This window comes from Arachis ipaensis, chromosome B06 (genome assembly GCF_000816755.2).
Source record: "Arachis ipaensis cultivar K30076 chromosome B06, Araip1.1, whole genome shotgun sequence".
Classification (NCBI taxonomy): Eukaryota; Viridiplantae; Streptophyta; class Magnoliopsida; order Fabales; family Fabaceae; genus Arachis; species Arachis ipaensis.
In genome coordinates, this window is record NC_029790.2 from 12,556,565 (window position 1) to 12,562,417 (window position 5,853).

Sequence of the window (5,853 nt, forward strand, 5' to 3'; positions counted from 1 at the left end):
ACACATACAACTCAATTACTAAATCACAAAATTCCAAGTGTTTAGCTTAGGGTTAATAATCTTACCTTACCCAAAGATCAAAGAGGCAAGATTAAGCCTTCCTCTCAAGCTAATTGGATCCTATAACATTAAAACTCAAAATCTCAATATTTTTTACCCAAAATTTTCTAAATTAAGGGCTAGAAATTCAGAGAAGAATTCGTGGCTTACCTCAAGAACAAAGTTATGGCCTTTGTAGCGTTTGACGCCACAGTCGCGTGACCGTAAACGGTGCGGCGATTGGAGCTCCGGATCGAAAGTTACAAGGATTTGAAGATTAAGTGAGGGTTAGGATTTGGGAATTGTGTTCTTCCCTTCTCCCCGAAAGTGTTTCAGCGTGTGTGTGTTTAGAATGGGGAGGGAAGGGCTGTGCCCTTCATTTAGTTGGATTTTGGGTTGGGCCAAGGCCCAATATGGGTCCGGTTGGCTCGGTTTGGCCCGTTCGGCTCAATCTTGGGCCAAATTCTTTAAAATTGGTGTCAAAATTCTCATTTTAATTTTCTCTATCATATTAAACCATCAAATTCGCATTTCTAATTTTCTGGAATAGATTTTAATTTATGGATTAATTAGTTGTTAATTAACCGAGTTTTACACAAAGCCAGTCCCACCTTTGCTGGACCCAATCCTCATCCCAAGAAAATGGACTATGTGCAGCCCAATACAAGGTCCTCCAAGCCCACATAGAATCCCATTGACAAGTCTAATTCTTAGCCCACCAAAAAGTGTAATTCTCAGCCCACACAAAAGCCCAAATTCCAGCCCAAGTTCCAATAAAAAAAAAGTTACTCCCAACCTGCAAAATCTTGCACTGATCCTTTGAAACCTGCTGTTAAACTAAGAAGTGGCCATCAACCTCCAAAGAAGTCACATGCTCAAAATAAGAACAAAGAACCTCTGCAATTCACAAGGTCTAGTCGAGTTGTTAAGCCATCTCTAATTCAGGATGATAGTGACTCTCGTGACTCATATGAGAGTACTGAGGACAGTCTGTATAAATCCACTAAAGTCTTGGGAGATCTCAGTGACACTGACAGTGGCAATGATGACTTCAACAGTAGAGGGCCAAGAAAAACTGATTTTAGAGAGAAGCACAGACCAACTTCTTTTAGAGGGACTGAAAAGGTTATTGACACCGATGACTCTAGCTATGAAGATATTAAAGAGGATGAGCCATCTGATTTTGGTAAGTCATGATTGGTCTTTCTTATGTTACTCATGTTATTTTATATCAAACATGTTGATTGGAATACTGAACTTCATTGTACTTGGATTGACAGACTCAAAAGAGGAAACCAAAATTGAAGGTGAATCTGACTGTGACTCCTGGCACTCGGAAGATATGGATAAAGTGTTGGACTCTGATGAAGAGGAAACTACTGTGTATCCACCATACAATAAAAAGGCAAAGTTCGAAAACCTCAAACTTGAGGTAAGCATGATTTTTAAGTCGAAGCACCACTTTATGAATGCAACTAGGGATTACACCATAAAATGGGGTAGGAATATCATTTTTACTAAAAATGACAACATTAGAGTCAGAGCTGTATGCAAAACAGAGGGATGTTCCTAGGTTGTGTATTGTGCATGTAACAAGCAAAATAGGGTTTGGCATATTAAGACATCAGTTGATGAACACAAATGTGCTAGGAAGAGAAAGAACAGGGCTGCAACACAGGAGTGGACGTTGGGTAAGCTGGTTCCTAAGCTTTGGAAGTACCCAACTATGAAGCATAAACAGGTTTATAACTAGTTTGTGAGGAAGTGCAACATTAAGCTAAACAGTACCTGCATTACTAGGGCCTTAAAGTCAACAAAGAAAGTAGTGGAAGGAGATGAAGTTGCACAATATGCACTTATCTGGAATTATGCTAACTAACTGTGGACCACCAACCCAGGTTCAACAGTCCAAGTTGGTGTCATTCCTATGCCTAAAAGTCCTCCACAGTTTCAAAGGTTTTATGTATGTCTCAATGCGTGTAAAAAAGGATTCAAGGACGAGTTTTGACCGTTAATTAGCCTGGACGGAGCCTTTCTGAAGACCTTGCATGGAGGACAGCTGCTGACTGCTTGTGGCCAAGATGCCAACAATCACGTGTTCATGATTGCTTATGCAATTTGGATGTCGAAAACAGAGACAACTGGCAATGGTTTCTTGAACTGCTACACAACGACCTTGGTGACTACAAGGAAAATGGATGGGCCTTTATCTCAGATATGCAGAAGGTAAGGACCAATTTGATCCACGAAAAGATTTTAAAGGACTAATTTGATGTACTGAAATATCTTTTGGGGACTATTTTAATGCAACATCTTTTTGCTGAAAACTATTTTTCCAGAGATTAATCCCAGCGATGCAGGAAGTAATGACAAGAGTTCACCATCAATTTTGCGTGTGGCATCTCTGGAGGAATTTCTCGAAGCAGTGGGGGAGTATATAACTGAAGGAGTTGGTGTGAAAATGTGCTAGATTAAGGACTGTGAGTGACTTTGATAGAAACATGAAGAGAGTCAAGGTGATAAACAAAAGGGAATGGGCTTATCTGGATAAGCCGCCGAAGGAAGCATGGACTAAAGCTCATTTTCGTGAGGGGCCAAAAATGGACACTATTTGTAACAATGCTTGTGAATCGTTTAATACAACTGCAACTTGCAGTTGTTGATCATAACACAGATGCACCAAACGAACTCCCAAATGATGCTGCTCATGTCGCCCCCACTTAACCTTGTTCCAGTGTTTGTTTCTCCACCGCCATTACGATCGAATGCAGTCTCACAGATAGTCCTGAACTAACCGAAAATAATCCCAGCAACCCAAGAAACACAATTGTCACCACCTACTGAAGCTGTAGTAGTTTGATTAATTACTTTATTTTCATTTTCATATACCTGAATATGTGGTTGTCTATTCATGTATTTACTTCATATGTCATGCAGGCTAAGGTGAAAGGAAGACCACCCAAGTTTTAGGTTTCCAAGAGAAAAGAAAAAAAAGGCTGTCTCTCCCCAACCTACTGCAACAACTGCAACAATTTCAATTTCTGTTAGAACAATCAAAGGATCTAGTGTTGTGACAACCAAAAAGCTTGCAAGTCTCATGATCTTTGTGCCGACTCCGGGGTTCAAACGGCCAAGGAAAAAAGATAACGCTATCTGAAGACCATCATCAGAACATATGTTTTTTTTTTTGTATAAGGCTATAGATTAGGAAAGATATCATGGTGTTAAATACTATTAAGTCTCACTGTTTTGTAAGGCCTTTATTTTGGATGAATGTTTTGCCTTAGTATATAGTATTTCTAAGGAATCACTTTTAGGAACTTTATTATGTTTTGTGGTGACATACACAATGTTGGCTACTTTATATTAAGAGTTTATATTAAGAATTTTTTAAGAATTTTATTATCTTTTTATGTCTTTGATTTGTCATTTACTTCTTTACATATGACAGTGTGAGTGATGCATATAAATTTATTTCCTTCACAGGTGTACTCAAAATTCAAGTTGCCATTTATAAGCTCTACTTTCAGTTTAAAATAATTTAGCCATGATAACTGGAAACAAGAAAACCAAAACCTTAAATCACACCACCATATCACATTCACTGTCTCCTACTTGTACATATATGATATGCAAAGTAAAGCTCCTACTAAGATGACCATTATCAGACCAGTAAACATAAAACACATTAACATTCTGTATACTCTGACTTCTACTTCTAAACAACTTATTCTCTATGCTAATTTAACCTTCCAATCTTCATAATCAATCTCCAGTTCTCCATCAGTTTTTGGGACTCTCCTTGGACCTTCGGCAACAGCTACATGTTCATTTTTCTCGACCCATTTAAAAAAATTACAGTGGCTCCCTTTCTGAAAACATTGAATAAAATTGTTAACCCCACATAAATAGTGAAAGCCAAGATGATGCTATCATTCATACAAAATTAAACTGACCCAGTATCTTGGACAAGTATGAAACAACCAAATTCTGTGATGTCCTAGATTTCTTAATCAAAGTTTTTATACTGCAGAAACAAGTTTTCTCATCATTTTTTTTCTTCTTCGCATGGACGAGCTCGAAGCATAGCTATCAAGTGAGTGCGACGGCAACCCACCACCGGGACCTCCACTTCTGCTCCCCATCATGGCGCCGAAATCGATTTCCTCCTCCCTCAACAGCTGCTGGATCTGCGATAACACTCAAGCAAGGCATTTATGTTTGTGGGAAAATGGGAATTCGGGTTTATTTATGTGAGACTTAGGGACTAAATTGATACATAACCCTAAACATATCTCGTTAGCAACATACACACCATGCCAGGTGTTACTCGTATTGCCATCTCACATTCCAGGTCAGCAGACTTTTAACGGAAGCGTCACAAGGTTAACAAAAGGACAAACGTGATTTAAAAATATTCATTTAAGGACTAATTTGGTTAAAAAAATAATTTGGGGACGAAAATGGAAAACGCGCGATCTTTCAGGGACGATTTTGAGTATTAACCCTTACCATTTCAGATTCCTTTAGAAGCGTTTATATTTTCGACACTTCTACTTATATCACTCAATTCTACCATCATGGTTGTCATCTATGATGGACACAGATACCAGACATGCAGATACGTGAATTTAAAATTCTTATAAGATACGGGGACACGGTATATATATAAAATATAAAGTATTTTTTTAGATAAATTGTAATGATATTTTCGTATTTTATTGATATTAAAATATAAATTAAATTTTTAATTATTTTTAATATTTTTTAATTATATAAAATATTTAAAATATTTTTTGTTTCAATAATTAATAATATATACTATTTCTAAACTCATTTTAAGAATATATACTAAGAATAAGGTTAGACACGCCGACACGTAATGGTATTTAGGTGTATTCAAGCGTGTCCGAATAAGTGTCAGACAAGAAGACACCTATGTCGGTTTGTCGAACAAGTGTCGATAAGTGTTGTGTTCAAAACTATGAAGCACAGACACTTTGCTGAGTTGTCGTGTCCACGTGTCAGACACATTTCATACACGACACTCACCGACACTCGTCCGACACGCGTGTCTGCTGTGTCCAACCGTGTCTTAATAAAAAATAAAAAATTCTTCTCCAGACACACTTGGACACACCTAAATACCATCACATGTCAGCGTGTCCAATCTTATTCTTAACATATATTTTTGAAATAAATTTAGATATAGTATATATTATTATTTATTAAAACAAAAATATATTTTAAATACTTGATATAATTAAAATAAAATATTAAAAATAATTAAAAAATTAAATTCCATACCTTATAAAATTTTAAAATTTACGTGTTGACATGTCACGTGTCCATGCCATCATACGTTCAAAATATATTGGACAAGTGTCGGTCTGTGTTTCATAAGTTACCATTAGTTAGCACATTAAAAATGTAAATGTGAAATATGTTTAAAAAATGATTGAAAGTCTTAATTTATTTTTAAATTTTTGAATTAAATAGTTTTACGATTTAAATATTAAAAAATAATTAAGAAGATAACATAAGAATATAAATCATTACTCAAAAATCATTTTCCTTGGAAACGCGAAGTATGTCACGTGTGAAGTAAATGCATTATTGCATCATTATTAAGAAAACTGTACCTGGACCAACCATATCAAATCAAAGATAAATTATATTTATTTTTTATTTTTTAATATTAAAAGCAATTAATAGTATAAAAAATTTAAAAAAATATATACAAAAGATGATTACTTTCGTAAAAATATTTTTATATAAAAATAATATTACAAATGATTAGATAAATTAATATAT